Here is a 12,631-nt window from a genome sequence, read left to right as displayed (position 1 = left end):
CTTTCCGTTTCTAATTAATAGTTCTAATTTGAGGAAAAGGTTGAAATCAATGGCAACTTGAGATTAGATGTGTGTTTTTTAAATTTTTAACTACAGTTGACATTCAATATTATTTTATATTAGTTTCCAGTGCACAGCATAGTAGTTAGATATTTACATAACTTACAAAGTGATCCCCCCAATAAGTCTAGTATCCACCTGCCATTATATGAGTACATAGTTATTACAACATTATTGACTATATTCCCTATGTTATACTGTACATCCCTGTGACTATTTTGTAACTATCAATTTGTTCTTCTTAATCCCTTCACCTTTTTCACCCAGCCCCCTAAACACCCCTCCCATCTGGAAACCATCAGTTTGTACTCTGTATCTGAGTCTGTTTCCGTTTTGATTGTTTATTTTGTTCTTTAGGTTCCACATATAAGTGAAATCACATACAATGTAATATTACTCAGCCATAAAAAAGAATGAAATCTTACCATTTGTGACAACAGGGATAGACCTAGAAGGTATTATGCTAAGTGAAATACGTTAGACAGAGAAAGCGATTAGATGTATTTTAATCATCCAAGCTCTTCTTGTCCTCCTTTCCAGAGACAATAAAGCTGACCAAGATAGACTATAATTCTGTAAGCAGTCAGGATCGTGCTTCTGTCACAGAATACAAAAACCCAGCAAATGTAATATCTCAGTTCTAAGGCACCTGAATTTGCTGCTCAGCACTCGGCAAAAGCATTGCAGTACAGTAGGTGCTCAGGGAGTATTTGCTGGATGGATATGATTGCAACGAAAAATAGACTTGATAAAGTTTGAGAGGGGGCTCAAATGTAGGAGAGCAGGAAGTTGAAATAGGAAGGTAGGAACTTGCACTGAAATGAGCTAGGCCAGTCATATCAATGTCTCTGGTTCTTACAAGGTGTTTCTGGGCTTGGAGAATTCTAGCTCATCAGAAAGACCACTCAAAAACACAATATAGGAATTTATTAGAGCATGATATTGCACCAAAGAAAGTGTAAGATGGAAGTTCTACCAAGTTATGATGTCCATGAACCATTAAAATACTTTAAGGGAAGACTATTTCAAATGCTTCCACACTCTACACTAATATCCTGGTCCAAGTGTACCACCTAGTCCCAGTTAATTTCCTTAATGCAGGCCCATTTGACAGGAATAATGAGAAAAGCAGGCGGTAATCTGGGACTCAGTTTGTGAAGTGTGACCTTTAACTCTGGATTGCCTGTGGGGCTTCATGTCTGTTCATCCATCCTCTGTCCACAATAACACAGTGAAATTTCTCACAGAAATTAAGATTATATCCAAATGGTTTTTTTCTAGAAAATAATTCCAAAGTAAAATAAATCTCTTGCCACAATGGGAGATTCACAGAGCCTCTATCTGAAGCCAGATAGACAGCCTAAATGCAGTTTCCAAGTCACAGCAAACTGAAGAATGACATCATCAAAATGGTAGTAGGAGTTTTCTACCAGCTTCTCTGGCAAAAACAAACAAACAAAAATGCCCAAAACAAAAACCACTGATTTTGACAATCACCCATGGACAAGAGTACATTTGTGGAAGTCCTGGAGTCCAGCAGAAAAGTCCGTCACAATGTTGGAGCAGAAACATCTAAGTGTAGACGCATTGAAAGGATTAAGTGTAGCAGTTTCACTTTACCTGTGTCACACTTCCACCAAGTGACACAGCTCAGTGTCAAGAGAGACTTTCTTGACCCATGATTTTGCTCACAGAAAAAAAGTGAGAGCATGTGAGTGAGGGACCAGCTTCCTCACCTGCGACACTGCCAAAAAGACCCATTTATTTCTTGACCCAACCAAAAAACTGAGGTATGCTTTACAACTGAGGGGCAGGAAGTGGCTCTCGGAGGCCATCAAAGAGACATGTATCCTATTAACCACTTCATGGACTTCATCAACAGGTATGCCCATGCACTGCTGGGGATACCTAACCTTCAGAGACCCAGAAATGGCCCATGGGCACGCCCAATATTCCACATGCCTCAGCCACACACACCCTCACCCCATGGCTAACTCCTTTTCCATGCCCCCCTTCAAGGACAATGAGAAGGAGCCTTTGCAGACAGCCAGTGAGCATGCACAGAAAGCTGGTCCAACTCTACAGTATTGGGAGAAACCACACAAGCTTGAGCATTCAGTGCCACCTTAGGGAAAGCAAGAAGGGAGGCAGCTGTCAGCACTCAGACTGGCTTTTCAGTACTGAGAAAAGGCACACAATCTTAAGAATTCCCCCCGAAGAGGGGACAAAGAGTGTGGAACATGTGTACTATAGAAAAAGTCCCTCAGAATCCCTAACAGAGTAGACAGAAGGTATTTTTCCCTTTAAGCCAATCAATTAAGATGGAAGGTGGTAACCGTTTCAAATACAAAGACAGCAACACAAGACACAAAAGAACATGACAAATCAGGAAAAAATGATTCCATTAAAAGAACACAATAATTTTCCAGTAACTGATTTCAAAGAAATGGAGATCTGCTATATATCTAATAAATAATTGAAAATAGCTGTTTAAAGGAATCTCAGTGAGCTACAAGAAAACACCAAAACATAATGCAAACAAAATCAGGAAAACAATACATGAACAAAACTAGAAGTTTAACAGAGAGATAAAAACTATAAAAAGAACCAATCGGAAATTCTGGAGCCAAAGAACACAATGAATGAAATTTTTAAAAATATGCAACAGAGAGCATCAACAACAGACTTGATCAAGCAGAAGAATCTGTAGCATGGATTATAGGTCATTTGAAATTATTTATTCAGAGGAGAACAAAGGAAAAAGAATGAAGAAAGACTGTGAACTATGGCTACCATTAAAAGAACGAATCTATGTATTAGGTTGGTGCAAACATAATTGCGGTTTTTGCAATTATTTTTAATCCTTTAAACCACAATTACTTTTGCTCCAACCTAATATTATTGGAGTCCTAGAAGGAGAAGAGAAGGAGAAAGAGGCAAAAAGCTTAGAAAGAAATAATGTCTGAGAACTTCCCAAAACTAGGGAGAGATTTAGATATCCAGATTTATGAAGTTCATAGGTTACCCCCAAATTTTCAACACAAAATGACCTTTTCCAAGACACATTATAATAAAACTGTCTAAAATCAAAGAAAAAGAGAATTTTAAAAGCAGCAAGAAGAAAAAACCCTCACATTCAAGGGAACGTTCATAAAGCTATCAGCAGATTTCTCAGCAGCAACTTTGTAGGCAAGGAGAGAGTGGGGTGATATATTCAAAGTGCTGAAAGAGAAAAAACTGCCAACCAAGAATACTTTACCCAGCAAAGTTGTCCTTCAGAAATGACGAGATAAAGACTTCCCCAGAAAAACAAAAACTGAGAGAGTTCTTCACCACTACACCTGCCTTACGAGAAATGTTCTCAAGCTGAAAGAAATGTTCTTCAAGCTGAAAGAAAAGAACAATAATTAATAACATGATACATACAAAAATATAAAACACACAATGAGGTAAGTATATAGTCAAATAAGAACACTCTAATTCTATAATATGGTGGCTCAACATCACTAATAATCAGGGAAATGCACATCAAAACCACAATGAGATATCACCTCACTCCTTTAGGATGGCCATTATAAAAAAAGACAAGATATAAAAAAATGTTGGTGAGGATGTGGAGAAAAGGGAACCCTTGTGTAGTGTGGAAGGGAATGTAAACTGGTACTGCCACTATGAAAAAGAGTATGGAGATGCCTCAAAAAATTAAAAATAGAACTACCACATAACCCAGCAATTCCACTTCTGAGTGGAATAGAACTACCATATAATCCAGCAATTCCACATATATCCACAGAAAATGAAATCACTACCTTGAAGAAATTTCTCCATCCCCATGTTCACTGCAGTATTATTCACAATAGCAAAGATGTGGAAATGACCTAAGTGTCCATTGATGGATAAATGAATAAATGTGATTATATATATCTCAAATACATATCATCAATTTATCATATATAGTAATATTTATTATATAAAATATATCTCATATGTACACACAGTGCACACACACAGTATGTACACACACACAAGTTCTGACAATTAAGTTCGCAAACTCATCCTAGACGAAGTGCTACATACCTCATTACTGAATATCACTATGGTCACCTTCGAAGTACTCCCCTTGGGAAGCTATGCACCCATTCATTGCCTAGTCCACCATTCAAAACAATTTTGGAACTCTTTTTCTGGAATGGCCATCAGAGCTGTCGTTGTATTACCCTTGATGTCCCGAATGTCATCAAAATGTCTTCCGTTCAATATTTCCTTTATCTTTGGGTAAAGAAAGCAGTCATTGGGGGGCCAGATTAGGTGAGTAGGGACGGTGTTCCAATAGTTATTTGTTTACTGGCTAAAAGCTCCCTCACAGACAGTGCCCTGGGAGCTGGTGCATTGTTGTGATGCAAGAGCCATGAATTGTTGGTGAAAAGTTCAAGCCGTCTAACTTTTTCACACAGCGTTTTCAGCACTTCCAAATAGTAAACTTGGTTAACTGTTTGTCCAGTTGCTACAAATTCATAATGAATAATCCTTCTGATATCAAAAAAGGTTAGCAACATAGTTACAACAAGTTCGCAAACTTAATTGTCAGATCTCATGCACACGTGCACGCATGCGTGTGTGCACACACATATACACACAGTATGCTTGTATGTATACATGTATACACATATATGTATTTGTGTGTATAGAAATACATACAGTCTAATTTTATTCAGGCATGAAAAAGAGGAAATCCTGCCATTTTCAACAACATGGATAGACTTTGTGAGCATTATTATTTTTTAAAAAAAAGATTTTTATTGGGGAAGGGGAACAGGACTTTATTAGGGAACAGTGTGTACTTCCAGGCCTTTTTTCCAAGTCAAGTTGTTGTCCTTTCAATATTAGTTGTGGAGGGTGCTGTTCAGCTTCAAGTTGTGGTCCTTTCAGTCTTAGTTGTGGAGGGTGCAAGCTCAGCTCCAGGTCCAGTTGCCGTTGCTAGTTGCAAGGGGCACAGCCCACCATCCCTTGCGGGAGTCAAACAGGCAACCTTGTGGTTCAGAGGACGCACTCCAACCAACTGAGCCATCCAGGAGCTCAGCAGCAGCTCAGCTCAAGGTGCCGTGTTCAATCTTAGTTGCAGCGGGCGCTGCCCACCATCCCTTGCGGGAGTTGAGGAATTGAACTGGCAACCTTGTGGTTGAGAGCCCATGCTCCAACCAACTGAGCCATCCAGGAGGCAGCTCAGCTCAAGGTGCCGTGTTCAATCTTAATTGCAGGGGGCAGAGCCCACCATCCCTTGCAGGACTCTAGGAGTTGAACTGCCAACCTTGTGGTTGAGAACCCACTGGCCCATGTGGGAATCGAACCGGCAGCCTTCGGAGTTAGGAGCATGGAGCTCTAACCGCCTGAGCCACCAGGCCGGCCCTGTGAGCATTATTTTAAGTGAAGTGAGTCAGACCAAGAAACAAACATTGTATGGTCTCACTTATATATATAACATAAAACAGTCAAACTCATAGAAGCAGAGAATAAAATCGTGCTTGGCAGGGGCTGGAGGGTGGGGGAAGTGGGGAGATGGTAGTCAAAGTGTATAAACTTCCAGTTAAAAGATGAATAAGTTGTGGGGATCTAATGTACAGCCTGATGACTATAGTTAACAATACTGTACTATATATTTGAAAGTTGTTAGGAGAACATATTAAATGGCCTCACCACAAAAAATTATGTGAGGTGATTGATGTGTTAATTAACCTTATTGTGATAAACCTTTTGCAATATATACATGTATCAAATCATGTTATATACCTTAAACTTACACAATGTTATGTCAATTATATCTCAATAAAACTGGAAAATTTTTAAAAAACATTTTTATTATTTATATTGAAGAATATAACCACACCAAACTGATGCTCACCCTCTTTCCCAATACCCCCCAGTTTTCGAAGCTCTCTTTAGGAACTTACAGTTTCTGGCCTTTTGTCCACAACACCATTTTCTGGCAGAAAACAAGGCCACCATTGGGAAAGGAAGAATTCATAATCAGCTCTTAACTGAGTGGAGATGAAAGTAATTCTTTTTCACTAGCCGTTTCATTAATTCTTATCATTGGATTCCATCAGGCCACCCTTTCTCTCATAAGTACTATATCGGAACAGAACCAGTCTTCCTCTCAGAGTCCCTGTCTGGCTCCAACTCATCATACCTGCCTGTACCAGGTCCAGCTCCATGTGAGGACTCAAGCCTGTAGGATCCCTTTAGCCAAATGCTACATCTCAAGCTGCCAATGCCATACAATATCCACTTTAATTTTAGAGCATAAGCAGTCTAGGTCCCAAAGAAGAGAGTTGGGAAAGCACAGGGTAAAGAGACAGATCAGGGGGGAAAATGTTGCTGAAGATATATCCTGACCATGAGTTAAATGGGTTCATATTTAATCAAGTATATTTGGTAACTTTTGTGGGGGATTAGCTAATGGAACAGCTTCTCAGAAGAGACAGGAAAGGATGCACGCTTGAATTCAAACTCTTTTACTTATTAGCTATGTGACCTTGGGGATAGTATTTAATCATTTTGTGCCTAAGTGTTCTCATCTGAAAAAGTAACATTAATAGCATTTACCTGATAAAGTTGTCATGAATATCCAATGAGACATTCGATATAAAGCACCTAGAACTTTGCCTGACACAAGGTAAGTACTCAGTAAGTGATATAATTATAGAAATGGCAGCTTTGGACTCTGCTTACCCAGATACCATTTCAGTCCACTAAAGCTACATCTGGTGCACTTAAAGATATTTTACTATATAATGCCTGCCCTCAACGCCTGTATGAGTTAAAACCGCTCCTAGCTCCTTTAAATAGTAAAGTCCACCTCTATCACTCATTAATTAGGAATGATATCACTTCAAAATGCATATGGAATAAAGATTTCTTTGATTATGTCTTCCAGCATGTTAAAGAAACTTTAGCTGTAGACTTTCAAACTTAGACCCAGTCATAAACATTTCAGCAGATGCTCCTTTACAAATTTGTCTTGTTTCCATCTTGAGGATGAGAAAAATTGAGACTCATTGAGGCTCAGAAAAAGACCTCAGGGAAAACCAATAAAATGCACCTAAGCCATCAAGAACAAAATAATAAAGAGACCGCTCAGAGCCTATCTACTGTTCACCTTTATAACTTTGACTATTTACTTAATAGGTTTTTTTAATTGACTCATATAACAATTAAATAATTTTAAAATGAGAATACATTACCAATGGAAAACCAGAATCTTCTACCATACATATTAGTACACATTCAAAGAAATCCATAACTGTTCAAAATTTTAAAAGTTTACTAGAAAGCAGTAAGTTTGTAGAACTTCTCCATTTTAGAGATAAGAAAAACTGAAGTGCAGAGAAAAGACCAACACACAAAATAAACCAGCCTAGTGGGTAAAAAAATAACACTAGAACCCAAGGTTCCTGAAGCCAAATTAAATTATATTTTATATCACACCACCTTTCGTTTGTTGGTATAAAATTTTAATGCTTCTTTTCGCCACCCCATGTATCCCTCACTCTCACCTCAGGAAACTTGAGAAAATAAGTCATTTCTAGAATAACGAACTAAAATTTTCTAAGTACTTTATCCTTCTCACAAAGCAGATAGGCAAACTGAAGTACAGAGAAGTTACTTGCTTCGGCCCAGGCATTTTATATAAAAAGCTAGTCTATGTCCATGAGCAATATGAAATGATTGTACTTTTCATTTTTCTTGGCATAGGTAGTCACACCCAAAGTTTACTGTCTCATCTGCAGGACTATAGAAGTCCATGAATCAAAGTTGTAAGAGGTCTGAGAAGTCATATAATTGCAAACCCTCCTCATTTCACACTGAGGCTTAGAAAGGAGCAATTTCTTATGCAAGGTCACCTAGCAAGTTAGTGTCAGAGCAAGACCTATAAATCAGAGTTCAGTGCTATTATCATTGCTGTACCTTAGTTCTTCCACAGAACGTGAAATAATCATGTATAAAACTATATTGGTTTGCAATTCTTTATTGTGTGATTAGTTTAATATCCCTCACTATACTGAAGCCTCCAGGTTCAGACATGGCCCCTCTTCTATATCTATAATCTCTATCATGATCATTTAAATCCAGGTGCATGGCTTTTTAATATCATCTAGATGATAATGACTCTCAAATTTGTATCTCCACTCTGAACCTCTTCCCTGAACACCAGATTTGTATACATAGTTGACCATTTCATAGATCCATATCAATGTTTAATTGCTATCTCAAATTTAGCATGTCCAAAGCAGAAACATTGATTTACTCCCCAAACCTTCTGTTTCCGTAGTTTTCCCCATCTCAATTAATAACAATGTCATTTTTTCAATTTCTCAGGCCAAAAACCATGAAGCCATCCTTGATTCTTCTTTCCCCCTCCCCTTTCCCCTACTCTATATTCAATCCATCACCACATATTATCAATTCCAGCCCCCAAACCTATTATATATCTGACCACTTCTATCTCCACTGCTACTAGGTTACTCTAGGCTACCATCATCTCTCACCTATAATAGAATCCTAATTGGTTTTTCCAGTTCCACTAGAATCCACTCTCTGGAGCAGACAGAGTGATTTTTTAAAATGCTGATCATATTATATCACTCTCCTGCTTACTACTGTCCAATGTTTCCAACAGCAATTAGAATAAAATTCAAACCTTTGACCATGGGTTACAAAGTCCCACATGTTCTGACCCAACCTACATGCCCAACCTTAACTCCTACTAACATGTTCCCCCATTCACTATGCTTCTAGCCACATGGGCCTTCTGGCTGTTTCTCAAATAGTCCCCTCTGTTTCCTCCTCAGAGCCTATGTATCGGCTGTTACTCCTTAAAATGTCCTTTCTCCAGAGTTTTCCATAACCGTTATAGCTAAAGTATCTCCCTTGACATTATTTTAACCTGCTATCCCAGTGTGCATGTGTGTGGGTGGGTGTGGGGGAAGATTGCACTTATTAATATCTGAAAAATTATCTTATTTATGTTTTTTTCTATCCCACTAGACAATCTTCATAAAGAAAGGGATTTTTTCTGCTGTATCCCTAGCATTTATAACAGTGCCCAGTACAGAGTAGATTCAACAAATAATTTTTGAATGAATTAATTAGGCACTATCAAAAGGTTGCTCTACTCCAATACTTCCCAAACCCTGACATGTATATCACTGCTGGTATGTGAGATGCTTTTAGTTGCTACATGGATAAATAATGGTTTATTTTAATAGTATACATTTATTTTACTATACGCCCACATTACTAGCACATCTAATCCATAAATTATGAACATCAACACTTAGGACAAAGCTAAGCAAAAACAAAGGAGTGGGGGTGGCTGGTTGGCTCAGTGGGTTAGAATGCAGTGCTCATAACCCCAAGGTCACCACCGGTTCGATTCTCACATGGGCCTGTGAGCTGCACCCTCGACAACTAGAGTGAAAACAACGGTTTGACTTGGAGCTGAGCTGCACCCTCCACAACTAGATTAAAAACAACGACTTGACTTGGAGCTGATGGGTCCTAGAAAAACACACTGTTCCCCAACATTCCCCAATAAAAATTATAAACAAAAACCCAACGGAGTGGATATAAACAAAACCATTAATAAAATAGAAGTACATTAATCTGGCAAAAGTCTTGAAGATGCTATATACAGAGGGTGCCAAAAAAATGTATATACATTTTAAGAATGGAAAAAAACTGTATTAAAATTACACTGATGGTAACCACTTTGAGTACCTCTTGTAATTGCAGAAGTCCAACGTGACTTGTATTCATCCTTTGTTATCAGTATATATTGAGTATCACAATTTTAATATAGTTTTTTTCTTTCTTAAAATGTGTATACATTTTTTTGGCACCCTCTGTATATCGCTAAAGTCTTGGAAATGTTGCTCATACTCCAATAACACTCGTAACCACTGCTTACCATGATTTTGCAAATGATTATATTCATTGATTGCTGACAATGACTACTTGGTGATTTGACCATCCAGGAACGTTGGAAGAAAGTGAACATCTTATCCTAAAGATAGAAATAGGGAAGATGGTGCCAGTGCTAGGTAATATAGACTCAAGATGCACAAAAAGAGCCAGATGTCACAAATTACTATAAGTTATGGACTCACTCATGAATAACTGAAAAGATGAATATTAAATCCTCAAACACCAATGATGTACTGGATGCATTTTAATATAGCCTAGGTCTCATGAGGTTTATTTTGTGTTTCTGTAACCCAGCAGTTATCGAAGTGTGGTCCCACAACTAGCAACATCAGTATCACCTAAGAACCTGTAGAAATACAAAATTTCAGGTCCCACCTCTGGACCCACTAAGTCAAATAATCTGGAAGAGTGTTTTAACAAGTCCTGCAGGTAATTCTGTTGCATGCTAATACTTGAGAATCATCATTATAGTCATACCTCACTGCTGATTCAAATTAAATTTGAGTACCATTCTTAATTTTAAAAATGGATACTACTACTGTACTACAACTCTCACATTTTATACTTGTGCAGTTTGTGTGCTGAAGAGAGGTGCTTGGCTAGTAAATGTGCTTATCAAACAATTCAGCTTTCCATCACAAATGGCTCTGGTGTTCTTTCCATGTCAACCAATAATCTAAAAACTCTTTGAAATCCTCCAATGGCTAACCAATACTTAAAATTTATACTCATTATTTTGGTCTATAATGTCCTACATGACTTGCCTCCTGACTATACTTCCAACCACATTTATACCTCTATCTACATTACCTTTTTTCACTTTCTGCATAGTGCTCATCACTATTTGAAATTTTCTTACTTGTTTATCTTGTTATTTTTTGTCTCCACTATGAATTGGTTGATTGCTATAGATATTGAATAAAAATACTAACAATGACAATTTCCAATTGTTGAGGATGAATAATGTTGTCAGGCTAGATGCTTACACTTATTATATGCTTTGATGAAGTGGTACCAACAAGGTATCATTATTCATGTTTTACATATGAGGCAACTGATTGCTGCCTCATTGGCAACTGCTGTACAAGTTCACACAGCTAACAAGTAGCAGAACCAGGACTTCATATCAAATTTTCTTTTCCCTACTTTAAAAAACAATTTTAACACATTTAGTGAGTATATAAAATATAAAATGATTACTGACATGTAAACATAGAAAGCAATCCAGTACTTGTTTCAAATGGGGAGCGAAGATTGACTTGGTGTACATCTTTATTCTTTAATTTAGTGTATTATTCCCTTTCTTGGAGTCCATTATAAATGGCACCCATAACTCTGTGAGCAAGCATGTCAGTGCACAAGCCACTTTTTTTCAGCATTTGAACAATGTACTCTCTACCAGAACCTAGTCCACACATTATTTAACTTATATTCTTCACTCATCCTATCTAATATTCACTAAGTACACAAAGATCCTCTCACACAGGTATTTATTCATTTGATAAACAGGAAACTATCTGTTCAAATGTTTGAACAGAAGAGTAATGAGACAAGAAGATGCTTTTAAAAAATGTGTGTGGCAACTCATGTAAAGGCTACTGCAGAGATCCAAGATGGTAGGGTAGGAAAACACTGGGCCTGCTTCCTGCCATGAACAAATTAAAATTGCAAATAAATCATAGAACAACCTGGAGAACGATCTTAAGTCTGGCTGAACAGAAGTTTTGTAACTAAGGATATGAAAAAGAAGCCACGTGGACACTGGTAGGAGGGGTGGAGACACGGAACTGGCTAACCCCAAACCTCCATGTGACAGTTGAGAACAAAAAGGGGTATCTCAGCAGTGGAAGTTCCTCCCAGAGGAGTGAGGGACCCATCCCACACCAGCCTCCCCAGCCCAGAGTACTGGTGCCAGGAAGAGGAGCCCCCACAATATCCAGCTGTGAAAAACAGTGGGGATTCCAACCATCCAGGTGGGATGGAAGGCAGCAGGAAACCCAGGCATCCTCTTCAAGGGCCTGTGCACAGACTCTCTAACTCCCAGGCACTCACTTTGGGATCCAGAGGAGGGACAGTAACTTGGGAAGTGTCGAAGACATACAGGGGGCTGACTGAGTTGTGTGGCTTGGGACAGGGCTGGAGGACAGTCAGCATTTTGCCTGTGAGGTATCCTCTTAGTGTGCAGCTGGCAGGCTGGTACCATCTTTCCTGTGTTGAGCCCTCCTCCTATGCTTATGGCCAAATCTGAATGTGACTGGTGTAGTGAGCTCTGAAGCTCTGCCATGCTGAATCAATGGGATCCCACCCCACCCAACATCAGAGGCACTTTCTCTAAGAGCAGCCAGCCAAACCTGCATTGCACTCAACCTTGGAAAACTATTCCACAGGCCACAGGTGGGAGGTAACTGGCCTTGGTGTGCTCTGAGACCCTTTTTTTATGTTTTTTAAGATTTTTACTATAATATAGCTAACATACAATATTATAATAGCTTAAGGTGTACACAATAGTTATACAACATTTATGCTCTGAGACTTTTCCTGAGTAGATTCAGGCGCAGCATTGGCACCATACCAGAATTTACATTTA

The 12,631-nt window shown here is 38.6% G+C and overlaps 1 protein-coding gene across 5 annotated transcripts in view; it reads right to left on the bottom strand.

The window, feature by feature from the left end:
• The window catches only part of KLF8 (KLF transcription factor 8), a 205,099-nt gene that overhangs the window by 126,977 nt on the left and 65,491 nt on the right, over positions 1 to 12,631 (bottom strand). The window contains exons 3-4 of one of the 5 annotated variants that reach the window (XM_074323664.2): positions 10,028 to 10,123; positions 3,320 to 3,447 (exon numbers count right to left, since the gene is read on the bottom strand). The exons of 3 other annotated variants lie outside the window; for them this stretch is intronic. The gene's annotated coding sequence lies outside the window, so the exon portion shown is untranslated. The remainder of the gene's footprint in view (positions 1 to 3,319; positions 3,448 to 10,027; positions 10,124 to 12,631) is intronic. One more of the 5 variants, XM_074323663.2, reaches the window with a different exon arrangement.

The sequence above is a fragment of the Rhinolophus sinicus genome, chromosome 18 (genome assembly GCF_057876585.1).
Source record: "Rhinolophus sinicus isolate RSI-liver-muscle chromosome 18, RSI-T2T, whole genome shotgun sequence".
NCBI lineage: Eukaryota > Metazoa > Chordata > Mammalia > Chiroptera > Rhinolophidae > Rhinolophus > Rhinolophus sinicus.
The sequence above is the reverse complement of the archived record's forward strand: the minus strand, read 5'-3'. Positions and strand labels throughout refer to the sequence as shown.